At 38.9% G+C, this 25456-nt stretch overlaps 1 protein-coding gene across 7 annotated transcripts in view; it reads left to right on the plus strand.

Annotated features, from left to right (window-relative positions):
* The first annotated feature begins 434 nt into the window (after nt 1-434).
* The window catches only part of ZNF644 (zinc finger protein 644), a 134147-nt gene continuing 109125 nt past the window's right edge, over nt 435-25456 (plus strand). For 2 of the 7 annotated variants that reach the window (XM_049879838.1, XM_049879833.1), the window contains exon 1: nt 435-1044. The gene's annotated coding sequence lies outside the window, so the exon portion shown is untranslated. Of the gene's footprint in view, nt 1045-1080; nt 4618-25456 lie in introns of those variants that run through there. The other 5 variants (XM_049879837.1, XM_049879831.1, XM_049879834.1 and 2 more) reach the window with 4 other exon arrangements.

A 25456-nucleotide genomic window follows, 5' to 3' on the forward strand; every position in this document is an offset into this window, starting at 1 on the left:
GCACATTCAGTAATACAAGGGGAAAGTATTCTCACAGCGTCAAATTGGAACAAACCCAGGATACCTCTTTAGGTACAGGGTGGGCTGTTCTGTTAATTGAGATGCGGCACTTGAGGCTTCCTCTGGCCATCAAGCATCTTCCAACAATTGGTCCTCTTAAGGTCCTAAAACCTTCTTCTGCCATTACTCCACAGTTGAAGTCCTGACTGGCAAACAATCTTGAGTTCTTTCGCTGCTTTCCTCAACACTAGAAAAATAAGAGGGATTTTGTCACGCTAGTGACTGTGGAAATAAAATGTGGGTCTGTTCCACCTTAAAGGGCCTAGACTTGCTTAGTGTTTGGGTCTTGCAGAGTTTGGGCACCACCATATTTGGAGCGTGCCTACTTTGGGGCGGGAACCTCCTTGGGAGTGATTAGGTCAGAGCTGGGGGAGGTGACCTTGTTTGGTTTCTGGCACCCGAGAACAGTGGTGCACTGTTTCTGCTGCCCCCGTTTGTCTAATTGGCCCAGACGCTCCACCAGCGCGAAGCTGCCGAGGAACTCCTCGCTGGCCACCCCCGCGGCCCGCAGCTCGGCAGAGGCGGGAAAGTGGCGCGCCTGCGCCATGGGAACCGGGGCCGGAGGCGAAAAGCGGGGAGCGGAGGGGGGCAGTTGGAGCCGAGTAGCGTACTGAGCGGCGTGTGACGCGGGGACGCCGCGCGCTCCCAACGTCGCCCCGGTTTGACGCACACGGCACCAAACTGTGAGTTTCAGGGGTTATTTGGTCGGGTTCGCTGGGACCCAAGTGGGTTTCGGGCCTCTGGGCTGTGGCGGCGGCGGGACTGAGGGTGGTGGAAGAACTTGGGGGACCCGGCCTCCGGCGCTCGGGCCGGGGGAGCTACGCCCTAGGCTGGGTCCCAACCATCCAAAAGGACGCATTTTGCCGCACAGGCTAAGATGGCGGCGGCGGCCGAGGAGGCGGAGTTGGTGCTACACAAGGAGCCGGGGCCCCGGGTTCGGGGAGGCTGCGGCCGCCGCGGCCGCGGGGGGCGGCGGAACCTGAGGTGAGCGGCGGCCGCCGCCGCGGGGCGGGACTCGGCGGAGGGGGTGGGGGGAGCCTTTCCACGATGGCCTCGGTGGATCCGGTAGCGGACACAAAGGGGCTGAGCTGGGCACTCGACTTGGGGGTTTTGTTTAGTCACATGAAGCCGAACAGCCAGTGAGCAGTAGGGGGAAGGGGCCGAGATCTGGCGGCCAGGGGAGCCTGGCAGTCGCCATTGCAATGTACTGAGTAACGGGGCGGTCCGAGAGTAGTCACCAACCCGTCTGCTCAGGGCTGCTCGGTGTTGGCCAGAAGCGCCAGCTCTGGCATTAACTGTACACACTCCTCCCCTTAAATGGGACCAGGACCGCATCACCCCCTGCTTCCATCCCCACCTCCCCCGTTCTTTAAGATCTTGTGCCGCTAGGTGCTTGGGAAGTTACAGCAAGAGGTAAATCGCTCAAAGTGTTTGGGTGGCCAGGGGCTTGGTGGGTGTCCAGCTAAAGCTTTTTGCCTCTCCAGGTCTGAGTCCCTGGCCTTTGTGTCCCTGGGAGCTTAATCTCTGCCAGAGGAAAGCAGGTGTGCTCCACTTCTCCCGTGAGCCTGAAGATGAGTTGTCCCAGACCCTTCTCAGTGATTGGAAACTTAGGTGGTGGAGCTAAAGGTTTCTTGTTACCAGACGTCCAGAGACGACTCTCGTGCTGGGATCCATCCATGGTTTAGCAACATTAGTGAAAAAGTTTTCTTGAACTCTTTCAGTAATATTGATTTAAAATTAGTTGTTATAAACTTAAGTGCTTAGATTTCAAATTTTGTGTGGTCATTAAACTGTATTAAGGAGATGAACACGGATGCCTGAATGAACGATAGACCTGTTCTGCATACAAGTTAATAATTTTAACTGAAATACCAATACCATCATCTGCTCTGGCCAGTCCTGACTAACATTAGGTTTGTTGCATCTGGATGACAGGTTAAACTTGCCTTAACTGTATTTTCCCTCCCTTATAGTTTAGTTACATATAAGGGAAAGAAGGAAAGCATTTAAAAAAACAGACAGCTAAAGTTCCTCAAAGAAGGGAAACCTGCTAAACAGCAGGTGCCATGTTGTAAGTATCCAGGGAATTTGATGGCAGCAGTATTGCATTGGGAGGCTTGGTAAGGAAATAGTTCTTTTTTTAATGAGGTTATAGTTTAGCTTAGACGTTTTAATAGGTGAAACATGAAGGCTAGGCTAGTACTAATGCGTTGGTATACGGCAGTGTAAGCTTTAGGACATTTAACAATCGAAAGGTAGACTGCACTTCTGGCTATATTATGCCCTGCATATTGGTATTAACTAATATTTGCAGTTCTGAATTTGGAAAAAGCTGATGTTTTGTTTTTGCCAGGCTACATTAACGACAAAGTTACTTGATGGAAAGGCTATGTAAATTTAGATCATTTTATTTAGATCTCTGTATTCAAATTGAAATGTGAACTTATTATTTAAAACTTTTGTTTTTCATGTTTCTTTTTGATATGTATTTCTTCCCTTTTCGCTTCTCTCTTGATAGAGAACAGTTTTGTTGGATTAATGAATAGGAGGTATATTAATATCTGTAAAATACGTTACTGAATCATAAACTTTTAGAGTGGAAGGAAATGCAGAGAACAACTAGTTTTAGGTCTTTACAGTGAATACATTGAGGACCAGAGATGATTAAGTTGGTCGCATAGTGGAAAATTACCTCCCAACTTCTTCTCCATTGCACTTTTTATTTGTCACATTATTGGTGTGAAAAGGTAAATATCTGCAACTAATAATGGTTAAAAACAAAACAAAGGAATGTGTGAATACTTGTCAGATACTATTAATGAGAACTTCGGTGACAGTAAGTTAGAAACATTTTTATTTAATGTGATATGGTGACATAGTTTTTAAAGTAACTTTCAGTGACACAAATTCAGATGCAAAATACCAAAATTTCAAAGCAGCTTTGCTTTTGAAGTAATTTTGCAAAAAGTAATCTGGACCCAAAAAAGAAAAAAAAAAAAAAAGTTGGATAAACTTCCTGAAATCTTTGAAATAATTGTCATTGTTACGAGTTATTACAGAAAAGAAATGAGATAGATGCTGACAACAATGACACCAGTCACTTTAATTTTGTAACATTTTGGTTGGATAAATGAACATGCTACTCAGATTGTCCTTTTTCTTTTGTCTAAAACAACTTTTAAGACTTAAGTACTATCACTACTGCTGAGAAGTAGATCTGTTAGGAAATTCAACAAATGGTGAAAATATTTATGCCGGGATTCCACAGTGATCTGTAACTTCTTTGGATGTGAAATTTAGCGAAAACAGCTAAATTGTTTTAAGGCTTTAAAACTTTAATGAATCATTTAAGGTGTATTTAAGTGATTTTTTTTAAGAAAGCTGATGAACTATTTCTAAATTTTCAATACTGTGTGAGTGGATTTAATTGCACTGTAATCTTGTGATAATTAGCACTACTCTCAGATTATTTGTAGTTATAAAGTGAGCCCGTCATCTGCAAACCTTAAACATTTTGCAGGTTTAATTTGCCATCCAAGTTGTAAGAAGGAGAGTTTTAGCTGTGGTTGAATCGAGACTATAATGGATAGCAGGAGGGGAAAAGAAAAGACTAAAAGGGACAGTCCCTAGAAGTGGTGGGGATACCTGCAATTTAGAGAAATCGGCTGTCAGAAAAGTTGAGATGCATCTTTCTCTCATCTCAAATACACTGTTACTTGTTTAGAGTGACTTACTTAGACTCTTTTCTCAGGATGTGATCCAGGAAGGAAGAGAGTGGATCTTGTTCTTGTGGGAATGCTTTTCTTGTGACTGCTTTTAAGGCAGATCTTAAGACAACAGTAGCGTGCACCAAATGCATAGATTGACGTGTTGTATTATCCAGCCCTAATTTTGTAGAAAGGAAAAGGAGCCCTGGTGGTGCAGTGGTTAAGCGCTTGGCTGCTAACCAAAAGGTCAGCAGTTCAAACCTACCAGCGGCTCTATGGAAAAAAGATGTGGCGGTCTGCTTCCAGAAAGATTCATAGCCTCGGAAACCCTATGGGGGTCTTCTGCCCTGTCCTGTAGTGTCACTATGAGTCGAAATTGACTCCATGGCAGTGTGTTTTGGTTTAATTTTGTAGGACACTAGTTTTATCAGGCCTTTAAAAAGAGTGTTAATTTTTTTTAACTGATAACCTTGTAAAGTAAAACATGAGACTGAAAAATGGATACTTTATAATACTTTGGATAGATAGCCAGAGGAGCTTTAAGTGTTTTTACATTTAATCGTTATCATTAATTTTTCCATACAGAGAAAGTTTGTTATGTAAATGGAGAATCTGTATATATTTACTGAAGTTAAAAGACTTGAACAATCTTATTAGGTGTAGTACTGACTGAATAAGCAGTTCTAAAAGTGATGTCTCTTGATTTCAGGCCCATTAGAGGGAAATAGATGCTTTTAATAGTGCAAGATCCATTGTATTTACACCACTGACTTGAGGGATATGAGATTACAAGCAGTCCCCAGGTTATGAACATCCAGTTTACCGACAGCTTGTACTTAAGAATGGACTGGTAAGTCGCTAGGTTCAGGATGCCTGCTTCACAGGCAACTCATACTTAAGAACAGACTGCCTTAAAGCCTATTATATTAAAAATTTGAGTTAAGTACAGTGGTTTTTTAATAATGAATGCATGCATTATTTTGTGATGCTCATGAAGACATCTTGAGGTTTTACAAGTTTCTTAAGTGTTATATGTGCATAAACAAACCCAAAAACCCCATTGCCGTTAAGTTGATTCCGACTCATAGTGACCCTATAGGACAAAGTAGAACTGTCCTGTAGAGTTTTCCAGGAGCTCCTGGTGGATTTGAACTGCCGACCTTTTGGTTAGCAGCCTTAGCACTTCACCACTATGCCCAGGGTTTCCTTTATATGCATAGAAAGGTAAAATATATACTATATGCTAAGGCAAACATTTGACTAACTGACACTAAATAATAAATGCATGTACCAATTTACCTGCAAATTTGACTTAAAGATAGATTTAGGAATGGACCTCATTCATAACCTGGGGATTGCCTGTAATCCAACTGATTCTAGTACTAGCTCACCCTGCTGGCTGGCTAAAGTATTATTTCTGCTCTTCTCTCTATTGAAAAAACAAACATAAAGATCACATGAGACCTAGAAAGTAGTAGAGCACCAAATTCAACTCATCGCCTTTCTTCGGAAAACGGAGTCCCCGTGAAAAAGGGATTGCTAATCTCTGGGGCTTCATTTGCTCCACTGTCAAATTTAATTTTTTTTTCAGATTTGCCAAAATTAAACTGTGGAATTACTATGTCTGTGAGCTTGATGGGAACTCTTGTGTGATCATGAAGAGTTAGTATGTTTTTGTTCTTTAAAATTCAAGATAAGAAAGCTTTTGACAATTAAGAGATGAAATGTTAGCAAGGAAAAAAAAAAAAAAAATGTCCCTTGAGATGATTATCCGTGAAGAGAAAAGCAGAGGATTTCAAGAGGAAGAGAAGGAGGAGCCTGCCAGGGCCGAAGCAGCATGAGTTCGCACTTCTTTTGGATAGGGGAAAGTGAGAATGACTTAAGGTTAGAATTTCTAAGCGATTTCCTTTGCACTTTCCCTTGACTAATCTTTGCCCTACCTCTTCTATCTGCAAGCTCTTGCCTTCCCTTTTCATTTGGAATTCTTAGAACTGTGTTGTAGGAAACCCTGTTAGTGTAGTGGCTGCTAACCAAAAGGCTGACAGGTTGAATCCACCAGGTGCTCCTTGGAAACTCTATGGGGCAGTTCTACTCTGTCCTATAGGGTCGCTATGAGTCAGAATTGACTCGGTTTGGATTTGGTTTATTGTGATGTAAGTAACTTTGGTAACAGTTTAGGTAAGTGATTTGTTTTTTAAAATTTAATTCTCTTAGCCTAGATTGTGGTAGAATTGAAGTTGGTTTGTGTGAAAAACAGATTTTATATATTAAGCCTTTTAGTATGTGTATTATATATTTAAGTTAACCTTGGAAATACAGCTTTTTAAAGATTTTTTGTATAAACTCTAGAAACTTAAATATGTTGTGATCCAAACAATGTAACACAAAAAACACCTAATAAAGTGTTAAGATTAAAGTATTTTATAGTTTACAAAGCATGCTTAGCTATATTATATACTTTATCTAATTTTTAAGAAAAGATTAACATTTTAATCCTGTCGTCCATGATGTTTATCTTTTTATCTGCAAGCTTAATGGACCTTTTTCATCAGTTTCATGAAGATGTTAACTATAACTAGTACTTTCAGGGCACCATTTATTGGTGGTGGAGGGTATATTACCATGTTTGTGCTTGTCAATGTTGTGATCTAATTTATATTTTTCCAATTTAGAATTAGTTACCTTTTGTTTACACTAACTGATTGGATATTATACACACCCATATATGTAGAATCATAGTTACATTTGTATTTATGCATTTATTAATAAAGAGGCATGATATTGGGTTTAAAAATGTAAACTTTGAAATAAAACTGCTGGGTTCAAATCTCGCTGTGTGAGCACTAAGCAAATGAATTAAATAACCTTTCATAGAGGTAAAAGGCTTAGATTACTAATCCATGTGAAGTCCTTTAGCTTTCTCTGGCACACAATGAATGTTAAGTAAATGCCAGCTGTTGTAATAATAATAGTTATTATCGTTGTTGTTGTTGGGTGCCGTCGAGTCTGTTTTGGCTCAGTAGTGATCCCATGTGACAGAGTAGAACTGCCCCATAGGGTTCTAGGCTGTAATCTTTACAGAAGCAGATCACCAGGTCTTTCTCCCACAGAGCTGCTGGGTAGATTCAAATTGCCAGCCTTTCAGTTAGCAGCCAAATGCTTAACCGTAGTGCCATCATCTTTCTCGTATAATTTGAAATTTTTAACTGTGAGTTATTTGAAGTTGTAGACTTTTGCTAATATCACATTTTTAGATCTATGTGTACAAATGCAGAGTTGTTACGAAGGAAGTCAGAGGCAGGAGTCAAATGTGTTTCTTTTCTGGTTCTAACCAGGTTGAGTATTTCAGGAGCATATTCCCTTTTGTGACTGTCAGCTGCTGAGTAGATATACTTGGGAATGAGTGTATTTTAGTTCAGTTATTTCCCAACCAATGTGTTGGTTTGTCTTTGTTGCAACATTCTAAATTTCTTCACTCTTTAAATTTTTGACCATGAGGGTGGCAGTGACCATTAGTAGAGAGAAGGGTAGTGACTGTGTGAATTTGTATGTAATGTACATGGAAGCCCTAAATGAGGGTGAGGAGTGGCTGGAATAGTAGCTAGATTGAAGAGGAGAATATTACATTTTCACTGTATAGTTTGAGTCAGGAGAATTTCCCCAAATAACATTTCCATTTGTCATTTTCCTCTCCAGCTCTGTACTTTTCCTTGTTTTATATATGTCTGTGCCAGTATAGTCTTAAACTTAACCACTTTCTGTCTTTAATTTTCCTTCTACTCTCTACCTCCCTCACCAGAAACACAAATTTTAAGCTCTTGAACAAGAGCTAGTAAAAATGCCTTTAAGTTCACACAAGGAGGGGCGTGAGTACGAAATATTAGAAGTTTTATTTATGCTTAAAATATTTTCATTATATCACATTTTCATTATATTACAGCAGTTTGGAAAGTCATAGGAGAAAAGTCAACCACAATCTTATCACCACTATACAGTCATTAGTATTTAAGGGAAGGGGGATAAGCCTGACATTAATCACGTACTGTGTGTTCCTTATAATAATCCTATGACATATATATATTCCCATTTTACATATGAGGAAATAAACTCATATTCAGGTCACGTAGCTAGTAGATGATGGAGAAGCCACACTTTGAACCTAGGCATGCCTTGATTCTAGAGATGAGTTCTAATCTTTTCCTGTCCTTTTTTCCTACATAGCTACTTTTTCACCTAGTTGCTATACAATTTGTACGTAATATCTCCTGCTTTTTAACCTTAACATTATAAAAGCATTTTTCTGCATACCCTAATGTCAAGTGGTATTTTTTCCCACATTGTTTATTCATAGCACCGTATAAAGGCTCTTTGTCTTGGCTGCTGGACATTGGTACAGTAGTATTGGCCACAATGGAAGCTGCATTTTCTTTACTGAAGACTAAGATGAAAAAAAAAAAAAAACCAAGCTTAATCAGAACTAATACTCTGTGGGATTGCTACAGGTTTAATGATGCTGGCTATCCTTTCTTGTAGGGCGTTTAACTCAGAATTGAGTACTGGTAAAATGTAGATGATATATTCCACTTATAACCATATGAAAACATAACTTTGCTTCTATTTTTATACATTGGAATACCTTAAGTTTCTTTAATAAGAATGTTTAAAAAGTGATGTTAAAATTACATAGGTACTGCAGTACTGTTGATTTATTGTTAGTGATTCCTAATATAATAATTTTTAGTTTATAAAACAAAAAATAATATTGGATCCTTGCACTTTCATTTGGAGGATGACATTGATATATTAAAAGATAATTTATGGGGCATTTATAAATAAATTGTATAGGTCAGTGCTGCCTCATAGAAATAAAAGTTGAGCCACAAACGTAACTGAAAATTTTCTATGTTGTTTTTGTTAGGTGCCATCAGGTCAATTTTCAACTCATAAAGACCACATGTAATAGAGTAGAACTGCCCTGTAGGGTTTTCTAGGCTGTAACCTTTATAGGAGAAGATTACCTGGTATTTCTCCCATGGACCAACTGGGTGGGTTTGAACCACCAACCTTTTGGTTAGCAGCCGAGCACTTAACTGTTGCACCACCAGGGCTCCTTAAATTTTCTATAGCCATATTTAAAAAAAAAGAAATAGGCAAAATTAATTTTATTAACTTTTTTTTACCTCGGTATAACCAAAACATTATCATTTTAGCATGTAATCAATAGAAATATTTTACATACTTTTCTTAATACCAAGTCTTTGAAATGCAGAGTGTTTTACATATTTAACACACATCTTAATTCAGACCAGCCAGACTTCAGGTGCTCAATGGCTACATATGGCTGATGGCTACTGTATAGGATAGTGCAGTATAGGTAGTAAGTGCCATAGGAGTTTGGAGGAAAAAGATAAAGTAGAAATTGAACTGAGCCTTAAAGGATGCCTGAGAAAAGGGAGTGTTAAGACTAAAGGCTGGAGAAGGACATTCCTAGTAAGAAGTGATGGGAATTAAGGCAGGAAATAAGAGTGTGAAATCAGATGATAGAGTTTAATGAATTCAGTCTGTATTTTGTATGGGGTGTGTATGAGAGAGCGAGAATAAGATGTTGGAGGGTGCCTAACCCATGCCAGGACATGAGCACTTGAATATTGTATCAATATTTAAGATAATTAAAATGAAGCCGAAAAAGGAAAATGCTGATATGTTTCATACTAACAAAGTCTTGTGGATCTTCAAAGAAAAAGAGTTGCATTTAAGGAATATTGGTGTTCTGTGGTTAGCAATATCATGATGTACCAAAAAAGATGAGATTGGAGAAAAGATTTTTAGATTTGGGCATCAATTTGTTATTGGGGACTTGTTTTTAAATGTTTTATTAGGTATAACTTATAGGTACTGAAGTGCACAACTTTTCTGAGTACAACTCACTGACTGACTTTACATATAAATACACCCAGGCAACCTCTAAGCAGATCAGGATATAGAACATTTTCAACACCTAGTATGGTGCCTTGTGGCCCCTCCTGTTAATTTCCCCTCAACAGAAGTAACCACTGTGTTGGCTTCTATCACCATAAATTAGCTTTGCTTGTTTAACTTTTCAAGGATAGCGAGAGTTGGTGCTTGAGTCTATCTCTGTCTTTTCGGTCCTTGTTTGGCATTGTTCTGGAGGTAAATGAGATGACAGGTACTTAGTACTATGGCCCTTCTGGTTTTTTCCAGTGTTGGTTTATGCCAAGATCAGAGAGATGCTTGTTAGTTTTCATTATTAGTAACCCTTTAGGGGTTACTTTTGTGACTTCAAAATTTGTTTAGAATGCAGAGATTTGAAGTGGCCTCCACAGATAGCATAGTTGTCTGGCTTGCTTTCAGTACAGTATTCTAGAGGCATATAGCCAAGAAGTGGCTTGGGTTGCCTCCTTATATAGATGCCTTTTAGAGCTTCTTTAATAGTAGCTTCCAGGCTCAATGTAAGTTAGATTTCAGGTTTGGTTATGGTGTTTAGGTATTGCTGATTGTGATTATAGGGGTAGGAATTGGTATATTTCTGTTTACAGGTAAGTATTCATTTCTCAACCAGAAAGATTTTGATGTTTATGTCTAAATAACTAGAATATTACCTAAAGGGCAGTTGTACAAATGCTTGAACGGTTAAAACCCATGAAGGAGACTTTATAAACTGAAATGGAATTGTTGGTCAGGACTTTTACATCTAGTGCTTATGTCATTGTTTTTTTCTCTCCAAATGGAATTAATAGTTGCAGCATTGTTTTTTCATAAATACTGAGCAGTGGAAGCCTTATTATAGTGTAACAATATTAAATTGGTGCTTTTGAGAGAAATGTGAAATTTTTAATCAAATATGTATTATAATAAAATTGTAAAAATACATAGCAATGAAAATATGTATTTTTGAATTCTAGTGTGCTAGCTTTGAGGAATGGATATATTTTGTAAGTTGTGTAGAATCAAATATGAAAAGATTTTTTAATTAACATTTGGATTTGAATGCATTTGACCGTATGAATGAAAATATTTATACTATATAAAGAAGTTTTATTTTTGGAATTTGTAATATGTTTAAAATTCTCAGAACTAAAGTTTGTTTAATATCCTCTTGCTCCAAGAATTTTAATAGTTGTCTTGAAGAAATAATAAAACTTCATCTGTCAACTTTTCTCAGTGTAGGTTTTGTATTTGTGAAGTGTAAAAGGCTAAAGCAAAATCGATTAGACATTGAAAAAGTATATGCTTATTATCTACAAAATGTTAAGACTTTATACACAGCGTTTTTTTTTTTTTTTTTTTTTTGCTACACGTAGAAAAGTCTAACACAAGCATAAAATTATTAAAACCAAACTCACTGCTGTCAAGTTAGTTCTGATTCATAGAGACCCTATAGGACAGAGTAGAACTGCCCCATAGAGTTTCCAAGGATATAATCTTTACGGAAGCAGACTTTGTTCCGCAGAGTGGTTGGTGGGTTTGAACTGCTGACCTTTCTGTTAGCAGCTAAGTGCTTAACCAGTGTGCCATCAGGGCTTCTATAAAATTATTAGAGTACTATTAATAATAGTTTTAAAAAATTGAGTTTTGTGTGTAGGAAAAAATACATTCAAGAGTGTATTCTGTGTTTTCCTGCTTTAACAAAAATGACATATTTGAAATTAGTTTTGAGAGACTTGATTTTTTTTTTGTATTCAGAAAAAAACCTGTTTGTGGGGCTTTATTTCCCCCCACCTTTACATGTTTCAATTTGAATTATTATATAAAGTTCACTTAACACCTCACAAGGGGTAGAGATACATACGTACAGAACGCAGGATATGGTTCCTGCTTCAAAGAGCTGGTGGTCTAAATAAGATACAACATGAAGAGCACTTCATAAGGAAACATTCAGATTACTGTGCTGACAAAAAATAATATGAATGATCTAATAGTAAGACCAGGTTAATTAATAAAGCCTCTTGGCAAAAATAATGAGAGATATTGAAAAAGTGATTTTATGGATTGGTGGAGAGGGAAGGGGATATCAGCTGGGGTAAAACAAGGCATGTTAAAAAGCACAGAGATGGGAATTGAGGAATGCAAGTATTTTCCTTGGCTGAAGTACAACCTTATTTTAAATGAATGTAATGAAAAGTGTACTTCAGAAGATAGTGACATGAACTGGAGGAATTTTAAAAAGTTTACTTTGACATTAGAAATACGAATTTTATAGAAGGCCATTGAACAGAATTGCATGAAGAAAATTGAGAGAGATTTTGCAGTCAGGTAGCACACGATTGGAGAAGAGACTAAAATAAAGAAGACCAGTTAAAAGTTATTATCCTTTTCTGGGGCTGGGTGCTGGGAGTAGGGGAGTGCTGTATGAACAGTGAGAATGACTAGTTTTAAAATAAAGCAGATATATTGAAACTCGTAAGTTTGCAGTTATAGATTAAAATAAGAATGGAACAATTTTATTATCTTGTATTAAAAATAAACTTACTTCGTGGTACAATTTTCAAATGAGTTATTAACAGTAATTGAGATATATATGCCTTTTTTAAATAAAAAAAACTGAGTTGGTATTTTTCTATAAAGTTTGGTTTGAAAATTAAGTAAAATCCAAGAAAGTGATGGTATAGTGGTATTTTCTAAATTGTTGATACTTTTAAGTAAGAAGTACTTGAAATTAATAGTAAAACACTAAACCCGTTGCTGTCGATTTGATTCCGAGCCATAGTAACCCTATAGGACAGAGTAGAACTGCCCCGTAGAGTTTCCAAGAGGCGCCTGGTGGATCTGAACTGCTGGCCTTTTGGTTAGCAGCCGTAGCTCTTAACCACTACGGCACCAGGGTTTCCGATAGTAAAAAGGGCTTGTAATTATAATGCTGAATTTTAAGTTATAATAGTACATTTTAGCTGTGGTTTTAGAAATACTTTAATTGGTATGGCGGTTATGAGTAAACAGGAGATAATTATTAGCCAGTGAAAACCTTATAAACAGCAGCGGAACATTATCTGATATACTGCTGGAAGATGAGCCCCTGGAAGGCACTCAACACAGGACTGGGGAAGAGCTGCCTCCTCAAAGTAGAGTCAACCTTAATAACGTGGGTGGAGTAAAGCTTTCAGGACCTTCATTTGCTGATGTGGCATGACTCAAGATGAGAAGAAACAGCTGCAAACATCCATTAATAATCAGAACCTGGAATGTACAAAATATGAATCTAGGGAAATTAGAAACGTCAAAAATGAAATGGAACGCATAGACATGGATATCTTAGGCGTTAGTGAGCTGAAGTGGACTGGTATTGGCTATTTTGAATCGGACGATCGTATAGTCTATTATGTGGGGAATGACAGCTTGAAGAGGAGCGGTGTTGCGTTCATCGTCAAAAAGAACATTTCAAGATCTATCCTGAAGTACAGTGCTGTCAGTGACAGGATAATATCCATACGCCAACAAGGAAGACCAGTTAATACAACCATTATTCAAGTTTACCCACCAAACACTAGGGCCAAAGATGAAGAAATAGAAGATTTTTATCAGCTGTTGCAGTCTGAAATTGATTGAACATGCATTGATAATTACTGATGATTGGAATGCGAAAGTTGGAAACAAAGAAGGATCAGTAGTTGAAAAGTATAGACTTGGTGACAGAAACAATGCCAGAGATCAAATGATAAAATCTTGCAAGACCAACGACTTCTTCATTGCAAATACCTGCCTTCACCAACATAAATGGTGACTATACGCAGGGACCTCACCAGATGGAACACCCAGGAACCAAATTGACTACATCTGTGGAAAAAGACAATGGAAAAGCTCAATATCAGAACAAGGCCAGGGGCTGTCTATGGAACAGACCATCAATTGCTTATATGCAAGTACAAGCTGAAACTGAAGAAAATCAGAGCAAGTCCACGAGAGCCATAATATGACCTTGAGTATATCCCACCTGAATTTAGAGACCATCTGAAGAATAGATTTGACGCATTGAGCACTAGTGACTGAAGACCAGACGAGTTGTGGAATGACATCAAGGACATTATACATGAAGGAAGCAAGAGGTCATTGAAAAGACAGTAAAGAAAGAAAAGACCAAGATGGTTGTCAGAGGAGACACTGAAACTTGCTCTCAAACATCGAGTAGCTAAAGCAAAAGGAAGAATCGATCAAGTAAAATAACAACAGAAGATTTCAAAGTGCAGCTTGAGAAGACAAAGTAAAGTATTATAATGACGTGCAGAGAGCTGGAGATGGAAAACCAAAAGGGAAGAACATGCTTGGCGTTTCTCAAGCTGGAAGAACTGAAGAAAAAATTCAAGCCTTGAGTTGCAATAATGAACAGTTCTTTGGGGAAAATATTAAATGGCGCAGGAAGCATCAAAAGAAGATGGAAGGAATACACAGAGTCATTATACCGAAAAGAATTAGTCGATGTTCAACCATTTCAAGAGGTGGCATATGATCAGGAACCGATGGTACTGAAGGGAGAAGTCCAAGCTGCTCTGAAGGTATTGGCGAAAAATAAGGCTCCAGGAATTGATGGACTATCAATTGAGATGTTTCAACAAATGAGGTGCTCACTTGTCTGTGCCAAGAAATATGGAAGACAGCTTCCTGGCCAACTGACTGGCAGAGATCCATATTTATGCCTATTCCCAAGAAACGTGATCAACCAAATGTGGAAATTATAGAACAATATCATTAATATCACACACAAGCAAAATTTTGCTGAAGATCTTTCAAAAACAGCTACAGCAGTATATTGACAGGGAGCTGCCAGAAGTTCAGGCTGGTTTCAGAAGAGGACGTGGAACCAGGGATATCATTGCTGATGTCAGATGGATCCTGGCTGAAAGCAGAGAACACCAGAAGGATGTTTACCTGTGTTTTCTTGATTATGCAAAGGCATTTGACTGTGTGGATCATAACAAATTATGGATAACATTGCAAAGAATGGGAATTCCAGAACACTTAATTGTTTTCATGAGGAACCTTTACATAGATCAAGAGGCAGTTGTTCAGACAGAACAAGGAATTACTGATTGGTTTAAAGACAGGAAAGCTGTGTGTCAGGGTTGTGTTCTTTCACCTTACGTATTCAGTCTGTATGCTGAGCAGATAATCCGAGAAGCTGGACTATATGAAGAGGAACAGGGAGTCAGGATAGGAGGAAGACTCATTAACATCCTGCGTTACGCAGATGACACACGCTTGCTGAAAGTGAAGAGTACTTGAAGCACTTATTAATGAAGATCAAAACCACAGCCTTCAGTATGGATTGCACCTCAACATAAAGAAAATAAAAATCCTCACAACTAGACCAACAAGCAACATCATGATAAATGGAGAAAAGATGGAAATTGTTAAGGATTTCCTTTTACATGGATCCACAATCAACAGCCCTGGAAGCACCAGTCGAGAAATCAAAAGATGCATCGCACTGGGTAAATCTGCTGCAAAAGACCTCTTTAAAGTGTTGAAAAGGGAAGATGTCACCTTGAAGACTAAGGTGCACCTGACCCAAAAAACAAAAACCCAGTGCCGTTGAGTCAATTCCGAGTCAAAGTGACCCAAGTCATGGTATTTTCAATTGCATCATACGCATGTGAAAGCTGGACGATGAATAAGGAAGACTGAAGGAGAACTGATGCCTTTTAATTGTGGTGTTGGCAAGGAATATTGAATATACCATGGACTGCCAAAAGAACGAACAAATCTGTCTTGGAAGAAGTACAACCAAAATACTCCTTAGAAGCAAGGATGGCGAGATCGCGTCTTAAGTACTTTGGACATGTTGTCAAGAGGGATCAGTCCCTGGAGAAGGACATCATGCTTGGCAAAGTACAGGGTCAGTGGAAAAGAGGAAGACCCTCAACAAGGTGGATTGACACAGTGGTTGCAACAATGAGCTCAAGCATAACAATGATTGTAAGGATGGTGCAGGACCAGTGTTTCGTTCTGTTGTGCCCAGGGTTGCTATGAGTCAAAACCGACTCGACGGCACTTAACAACAACAACACTTCTGTTTAAATTTGATTTTAAATAGATATTTGTGTAAATTACAATCTGATTTTATTGGGGGGGGAACCTAAAATGTAGTTCCCTCTGTGTAGTAATTTTTTTGATATTTAAGATGTAAGATGTTTGTCTTTACTTGAGTTTTTAAGAGTTCCTAAATTGAATATATACTGTGATTTATAATAAAGACTATCCTTAAAATAGAAGAACTAGAAAAATATAAAAAAAATACAGAAGTAACAATTTAAAAAATTTGTTTTCCTGTTTTTATTAAAGTTAAAAAGATAGAGAATTTTAGGAGTTAGTAGAGTCTGAGAGTTTTAAGATAGTATGTTTTATTATCACAAGTTCACATTTTTACTGTTCTCACAGTTAGTATCCCCCATGAGTCTGTCAGTTTGTTCTACTTTGGGGGCTTGTGTGTTGCTGTGTTGCTAGAAGCTATGCTACCGGTATTCGGATACCAGCAGGGTCACCCATGGCGGACAGGTTTCAGCTGAGCTTCCAGTCTAAGACAGGCTAGGGAGAAGGATCCGGTGGTTTACTGCTGAAAAGAATTAGCCAGTGAAAACCTTATGAATAGCAGCAGGACATTGTCAGATACAGTGCAGGAAGATGAGTCCCTCAGGTTAGAAGGCACTCAAGATGGGATGAGGGAAGAGCCATATCATTAAGGAAGACCTTAATGATATGGATGGAGTCAAGCTTTCGGGACCTTTATTTGCTAATGTGGCACGACTCAAAATGAAAAGAACAGCTGCAAACACCCATTAATAACCGGAACCTGAAATGTACAAAGTACGAATCTAGGAAAACTAGAAATTGTCAAAAATGAAATGGAATGTGTAAGGATCAATACCCTAGGTGTTAGTGAGTTGAAATGGACTGGTACTAGACATTTCGAATTGGACAATCCTATTGTCTGCTATGCTGGGAATGATAACTTGAAGAGTAAGAGCATTGCATTCATCATCAAAAAGAACGTTTCGAGATCTATCCTGAAGTACAATGCTGTTAGTGATAGGATAACATCCATATGCCTATGAGGAAGACCAGTTAGTACCACTATCAATTCAAATTTATGCACCAGCCACTCAGGCCAAAGATGAAGAAACTGAAGATTTTTACCAACTTCTGCAGTCTGAAATTGATCACACATGCAATCAGGTTACACTGATAATTACTGGTGATTGGAACACAAAAATTGGAAACAAAGAAGAAGGATCAGTAGTTGGAAAATATGGCCTTGGTGATAGAAATGATGCCAGAGATTGCATGATTGAATTTTGCAAGACCAACGACTTCTTCATTGCAAATACCTTTTTTCACCAACATTAACGGTGACAATACACGTGGACCTTGCCAGATGGAGTACACAGGAATCAAATTGACTACATCTGTGGAAAGAGATGATGGGAAAGCTTTCTTCATACATGAAGAAAGCAAGAGGTCATTAAAAAGACAGGAGAGGAAAAAAAGACCTAAAAGAATGTCAGAAGAGACTCTGAAACTTGCTCTTGAATGTCAAGTAGCTTAAGCAAAAGGAAAAAATGATGAAGTGAGAGCTGAGCAGAAGATTTCAACGGGCAGCTCAAGAACACAAACTATTACGGATGACATGTGCAAAGACATGGAGATAGAAAACCAAAAGGGAAGAACATGCTCAAGCTGAAAGAACTGAAGAAAAAATACAATCCTCGGGTTGCAATACTGAAGGATTCTACAGGGAGAATATTAAATGACACAGGAAGCATCAAAAGACGATGGAAGGAATACACAGAGTTACTATACCAAAAACAATGTGTTGACATTCAGCCATTTCAGGATGTAACGTGATTAGGAACCGATGGTACTGAAGGAAGAAGTCCAAGCTGCACTGAAGGCATTGGTGAAAAACAAGTTTCCGGGAATTGACAGAATACCAGTTGAGATGTTTAGTGAATGGATGCAGCGCTGGAAGTGCTTACTCGTCTATGCCAAGAAATTTGGAAGATAGCTACCTGGCAATCCGACTGGAAGAGATCCATATTTACGCCTATTCCCAAGAAAGGCGATCCAGCCAAATGCGGAAATTATCAAACAATATCATTAATATCACATGCAAGCAAATTTTGCTGAAGATCATTCAAAAACGGCTGCAGCAGTATATATCGACAGGGAACTGCCAGAAATTCAAGATGGATTTAGAAGAAGACGTGGAACCAGGGATATCATTGTTTATGTCAGATGGATCCTGGCTGAAAGCAGAGAGTACCAGAGATATTTACCTGTGTTTTAGTGACTGTGCTAAGGCATTTGACTGTGTGGATCATAACAAATTATGGCTAACATTGCAGAGAATGGGAACTCCAGAACACTTAATCGTGCTCATGGGGAACCTGTACATGGATCAAGAGGCAGTTGTTGAAGCAGAACAAGGGGCCGCTGAATGGTTGAAAGTCAGGAAAGGTGTGTGTCAGGGTTGCGTCTTTTCACCATACCTATTCAGTCTATATGCTGAGCTGATGATCCGGGAAGGTGGACTATATGAAGAAGAATGGAGCATCAGCCTGTGTTAGGCAGATGACACAGCCTTGCTTGCCCGAAGTAGAGAGGACTTGAAGCCCTTACTGATGAAGATCAAAGCCCACAGCCTTTAGTATGGATTACACCTTAACATAAAGAAAACAAAAATCGTTATACCTGGACCAATAGGTAACATTATGATAAATGGAGAAAAGATTGAGATTATCAAGGATTTCATTTTACTTGGATCCCCAGTCAACACCCATGGAAGCAACAGTCAAGAAATCAAAAGATGCATTGCGTTGGACAAATTGACTGCAAAAGACCTTTTTTTTTTTTTAATTTTTATTAAGCTTCAAGCGAACATTTACAAATCCAATCAGTCTGTCACACGTAAGTTTACATACATCTTACTCCCTTCTCCCACTTGCTCTCCCCCTATTGAGTCAGCCCTTTCAGTCTCTCCTTTCATGACAATTTTGCCAGCTTCCCTCTCTCTCTCTCTTCCCATCCCCCCTCCAGACAAGAGTTGCCAACACACTCTCAAGTGTCCACCTGATTTAATTAGCTCACTCTTCATCAGCATCTCTCTCCCCCCCGCTGACCAGTCCCTTTCATGTCTGATGAGTTGCCTTCGGGAATGGTTCCTGTCCTGTGCCCACAGAAGGTCTGGGAAGCATTGCCGCCGGGATTCCTCCAGTCGCAGTCAGACCCTTAAGTATGGTCTTTTTATGAGAATTTGGGGTCTGCATCCCACTGGTCTCCTGCTCCCTCAGGAGTTCTCTGTTGTGCTCCCTGACAGGGCAGTCATCGATTGTGGCCGGGCACCAACTAGTTCTTCTGGTCTCAGGATGATGTAGGTCTCTGGTTCATGTGGCCCTTTCTGTCTCTTGGGCTCTTAGTTATCCTGTGACCTTGGTGTTCTTCATTCTCCTTTGCTCCAGGTGGGTTGAGACCAATTGATGCATCTTAGATGGCCGCTTGTTAGCATTTAAGACCCCAGACGCCACATTTCAAAGTGGAATGCAAAATGTTTTCATAATAGAATTATTTTGCCAATTGACTTAGAAGTCCCCTCAAACCATGTTCCCCAGACCCCCGCCCCTGCTCCGCTGACCTTTGAAGTATTTATTTTATCCCGGAAACTTCTTTGCTTTTAGTCCAGTCCAATTGAGCTGACCTTCCATGTATTGAGTGTTGCAAAAGACCTTTTTAAAGCATTAAAAAGCAAAGATGTCACCTTGAGGACTAAGGTGTGCCTGACCCAAGCCAGGGTGTTTTTAGTTGCCTCATATACGTGCAAAAGGTGGACAATGAATAAGGAAGATCAAAGAAGAATCGATGCCTTTGAATTTTGGTATTGGCAGAGAATATTGAGTATACCATCTACTAGCAAAAGAACGAACAAATCTTTCTTGTAAGAAGTGCAGCCAGAATGCTCCTTAGGTACAAGAATGGCGCGACTATCTCACATACTTTGGACATGTTATCAGGAGGGATCAGTCCCTAGAGAAAGCATCATGCTTGGTAAAATAGAAGGTCAAGGAAAAAGAGGAAGGCGCTGAATGAGATGGATTGACACAGTGGCTACAGCAGTGGGCTCAAGCATAGCAACAATTGTGAGGGTGGCACGTACTGGGCAATGTTTCGTTCTGTTGTGTACAGGGTCGCTGTGAGTCGGACTCAACTTGACGGCACCTAACAGCAACAACAACACAGTTAATATAAGCTTAAATTAGTAAAGAAGTTAATAGTGAGGTTTCTGGGAACATGGAAAACTAGAAAGGTACGTTAGACTCCTTCCAAGTTTCCTGTGGAGGCAAATTTGCCAAAGCAAAAGAGAAAATGTTATCCCCTACAATCACTGGAAGGAGCCCTGGTGGCACAGTGGTTAAAGCGATCGACTGCTAACCTAAAGGTTGGTGGTTTGAAACCACCAGTGGCTCTGTGGGAGAAAGATGTGACAGTCTGCTTCTGTAGAGATTTACAGCCTTGGATACACTGTGGGGTCACTCTGAGTCAGAATCAACTTGACAGCAGTGGGTTTGGTTTTGGCTTACAATCACTGGGAAATAGAGTGCATCTTCATCTCTGAAATGTAGAGTTTCTGCATGGATAGCATGGGTAACAAGTAGTAATAGCAGAACCATCTACTGTTCCCTGATTGTTCTGATGAGCTGGTGCTCTGGTAATAGGAAGCTTGCCTGAGAGCCCTGCCCCAGACTTCTTGCTTATGTAGTTCCTGGTTCGTATCCCTCTATGGCTCCAGAATTCTTGGGAATAGACCCACCCCCACTTGTTCAGTCTGCCTTGGGTCTCTATAAGCTGAAAAGCAATGAGGCTGTGTGTGTGTCTATATATTTATATATCATTTGTGCTTTCACAAATAATGTGACCATGGAAATAACACCCACACACAAATAATGCATGGAAATGAAGAAATTGTGTAAAAAAAATTCTGGCATAGTGCATTCATGCATCCTCACTGAATAGTTGGAAAATACTACTTTTGATCATATTTGTATAATAAAGGTATAAGGCATGATGTAGTCGTCATGCATCAAGTTTGTTAGTATCCTAGTAATTGGAAAATAAATAATTGAGAGTGTGTGTTTAAGTCGATAATTACATTCCTGTCACTTTTGAGCCATCAATTGGAGCCTTGAACCTACTGAAGCCTGTCTACAAATACTATGCTATCATTTGGAAGTGTAAATAAAGCAAAGCCTGTTGTGGCATAAATGGGATTGAGTAGCTATCAGTAAGAATCTCGAGTCAATCTGTATTGACATAATTACCACAGTTGTCTTCCAACTCTAGCTTTTAATTGGTGGAGCAAACAAAGCAAAACTGGTACACTATTGCTCTTGGCTCAACAGTTGAATGCAAAAACCTCATAAAACCGTCTTACGTGAAACCATGAAGCTATGTTAGGTCTGCTTTTTTCATAGCACCAATGTCTTTGATTAATGGTCATAAGTCATTTTTGCCATACGCTTGCGAGCATGTAAAAAGGCCTTTGCTTCTTATACATCTCATATTTGAATTTTCCAACCTCTTTGCTAGAACCAGCCGGGTATCTATCGTGCATATTTTTTCAGCTTGTAAATTGAAATCTTAGAACCCTTTAGAGTCATGGCCAGGATTATAGGCAAGCCTTAACACCACTGACTTCAAACTGAAAGTTGCTGTGAGGCTGGAAGAAAAAGGCAACCAGAGTTTGAGATGAGAATTGTCTCTTCACAAATGGAGAAAGGAGAAAAAGTAGCTGGAGAAAGTGAATCCACAAAAACACTGATGTGCACTCCTACTCTTTGGCTTCAGCATGGTGTCCCATTTCCATCATGAGCCCATTCAGTTCACCATTGGTTGCACTTGGTTTAGGAAAATACTTACGTTAAATGAGGTTTTTGTGAGATCAGTTTTATCCCAGTGACATTAAATCTGTTGGACAGAAAACAAAATTGGAACTGAAGTCAGCAACATGTAAAAAAGTATTGATACAACACATTTATGAAAATAATGGGTTCGGGGCACAGTTTGCAAAAAACATAATGTGTACATTATTTACATAAAAATGTGGTGTGCGTGGCAGTTTGAAAGGCGTGGGGCCTAGGAAAGGAAATTGAATATCCAGACACGTTGATCCTATTAAAACAGCTAATACAGGAAGGAAGTAAAGAGATAATTTTCAGTTGCTGTGATAGAACCAAGACTTGTGCTATGGCAGTGAATGTCTTATGATGGCAGTGCCATTAACGGTGATAACAAATAGCATCTTAAGTATGCTCCCTGTAGTGAGTTATTGCTGGTTCATCGTATTTTCCAAGCCTGATTCACCAGCTTTCCTGTCATTTAATTTCCCGTTACTCTTCTAGCAGTTTTTTCTTAATTTAACTAAAATCGATTCCCTCCTCTCTTTACAGATTGGATTAAAAATTCTTGTTGTATGCTTTTGTAAGAGTGTTACCTAAATCAAAATGACAGAAGCATTGAAAATAAAAGGATGATAAAGATACACTAAAGGAGGCCTAGTGGTTAAAGTGTGCGGCTGCTAACCAAAAGATTGGTGGTTCAAACCCACCAGCCGCCCCTTGGGAGAAAGATGTGGTAGTCTTCTGTAAAGATTTATAGCTTTGGAAACCCTATGGGGCAGTTCTACTCTATTATGTAGGGTTGCTATGAGTCAGAATCAATTTGACAGCACTGGTTTGGGTTTGATTAAAGATACACTACATACTTGCAAGCGAAAGAGTGAGGTGACATTACCAGTATCAAGCAAATGCTGATTCTAAGCCAAAACTATAGAATGAAGAAAGGAATTTTTTAACTGATAAAATGTTTACTAATTAACATCAGACTTGAACTTTTATGTGATGAACAAACCAAAACAAATAGCTTTAAGATATATGAAGTAGAGTTTCTTTAAATACATTGGTAGCACAGTCTTTAGGAGACTTGAATTCACCTCCTAAAATTTGATAGATAAAGTATACAAAAATTACGGCTATATACAGTTGAATAACAGTGTGCTTTATTTATAGGTGTATGTCAAACTTTGTTCTCAACAGAGAATACACATTCTTTTCAAATACCTATGGAATTTTTTTTTTTTTAAGCGGTGTGTGAGCTTGATCACAGAGAATTTTAAATAGGAGAAATTGTATAGGCCAATTTTTTTTTATTTCAATGTAGTAAAACTAGAAGTTAAATCGAGAATAATCATTAACTACTTGGATGATTAAACAAAACTATGGGTCCAAATGAAGAACCCTGCATCAGGATTGGAGGAAGACTCATTAACAACGCGTGGTACGCAGATTACACAGCTTTGCTTGCTGAGAGTGAAGGGGACTTTTGAAGTACTTACTGATGAAGATCCAAGACCACAGCCTTCGATATGGATTACGCTTCATCATAAAACAAAAATCCTCACAACTAGACCAGTAAACAACATCATGATAAATGGAGAAAAGATTGAAGTTGTCAAGGATTTAATTTTACTTGGATCCACAGTCAACACCCATGGGAGCTGCAGTCAGAAAATCAAAGATGCTTTGCATTGGGCAAATCTGTGCTGTAAAAGACTCTTTAAAGTGTTGAAAAGCAAAGATGTCCCCTAGAAGACTAAGGTGCCCCTGACCCAAGCCATGGTGTTTTCAGTTGCTTCTTATGCATGCGAAAACTGGACGATGAATAAGGAAGACCGAAGAAGAATATACCATGGACTGCCAAAAGAATGAACTAATTTGTCTTGGAAGAAATACAACCAGAATGCTCCTTAGAATCAAGGGCGGTGAGGCTACATCTCACATACTTTGGACATGTTATCAGGAGGAATCAGTCCCTGGAGAAGGACATCATGCTTGGTAAAGTAGAGGGTCAGTGAAAAAGAGGAAGACCTTCAGTGAGATGGATTGACATAGTGGCTGCAACAATGGGCTCAAGCATGACAACGACTGTGAGGATGGTGTAGGACCGGGCAGTGTTTTCCTTTTGTTGTACATAGGGTTGCTGTGAGTTGGAACCGACTTGATGGACCTAATAACAGTGGGTCCAACTGGAACTTGAGCCTAAATTGCATATGATATAGAAATTAACAATAAAGATATGATACATCAAAATTGATGAGATGCATATTCACTGAAATACAGTGGATTAAATAGCCATTTACTTTGTTTGCCATCAACCCCCCATTGATGTTACAATAATGGTTTTTTTAAAAAGGAGTAGGATCTCAATGACAAAAAAAACTGAAGGTTAATCACAGAAATAAAACGAAGCTGGAAAGCTACAAGCAGTGACTCTGTAGATGACAAAAAGCTCAGCCTTCAGTTGTCAGTGGGGGGAGCCTAGAATTGGTACTGAAGAGCCTTGTAATGCTTCAGGAGTTGGTGGCTGCAGGTTCTTTGGAAAGATTGTTTAAAAGTCTGTATAAAAAGTAAGCAGCACTTCTGGTATCAGGAAAGATCTATCTTCATCCATGTTTCTCCTCTAATACTGAACCCAAAGGGTCTCTGTACTTGAGAATACTAGGCACAGCTGAGGTTAAGGGCATCATACTAAAAAATGGAGAACTATGTGGAAATCTCTGTTCAACTGGGAATTATCCCCAGCCTTTTTCTTTTTTCCCCTGTTATCTTTGAGAATACTGGATCTCAGGCTCCTATCCCCAGATGCAAGACTAGAAGAGTCCTCCTGTCATGGCACACTGACAAGATGAGGAAAAAAGACTGAAAGATAATGAAAGATGGGGATCCACCAGGGAAATGACCCAAATTGATCATTCTGTGGTAACACCTACCCATTAACACAGAATTTTTAGACAAGTTTTGAGTGCCTCACGTTAAATATGAGATCAAGCATCTTTAAATGTTCGAAGATAACCCCAATAGGAAAGAGAAGAAGAAAACAGAAGCAAAGCAAGAAGTAGAAGAAAACTTTTAAGAGAGTTATTGATATCTTAAGGGGATATTGTAGCCTTGAAACAAGAACTCAAACCCAAACACAGTGCCATTGAGTCGATTCTGACTCATAGTGACCTCATAGGGTTTCCAAGGCTTTAAATTTCCCCAGAAGCAGACTGCCATATCTCTCTTCTGCAGAACCACTGGTGGTTTCAAACTGCCAACCTTTCGGTTAGCAGTTGATCACTTTAACCACCAGGGCTTCTTTGAAACAAGAAAGGATAGTATAAAAAAAGAGTGCTAAGAAAATTCTAAGAGTGCTTAGAAATTTGGAATATGAAATACTTAATAGAAAGTTGGAAGATAAAGTCAAAAGATAAAGTTGAGGAAATCTCCTGCAAAACAGGACAAAAAAGAAATAAAATAGAAAATAAAAAATTAAATTAGGGGAATTACACATGCAAGTTCAACATAATAATAATTTCAGTAATATACAAAAAGTTTGCCCCTGTGTAGCTCCATCCTTTGTGTTGGTATTGTCAGAAAAAATTGCATCTTTATTTTTTTATGCCGATCACAGATTTATAATTACTGCTTTATGCAGTTTTTAAAAATCAGGATCAAAGGAAATATATTTATTGTCTTTTATATTTACCTGTTTAGTTAACCTTTACCATTCTCTTTCTTTCTTTACGTGAATTCAAGTTATTGCCTAGTATCCTTCATTTCAGCCTGAAGAACATCTTTTAGTATTTCTTG

Source organism: Elephas maximus, chromosome 3, assembly GCF_024166365.1.
Source record: "Elephas maximus indicus isolate mEleMax1 chromosome 3, mEleMax1 primary haplotype, whole genome shotgun sequence".
Classification (NCBI taxonomy): Eukaryota; Metazoa; Chordata; class Mammalia; order Proboscidea; family Elephantidae; genus Elephas; species Elephas maximus.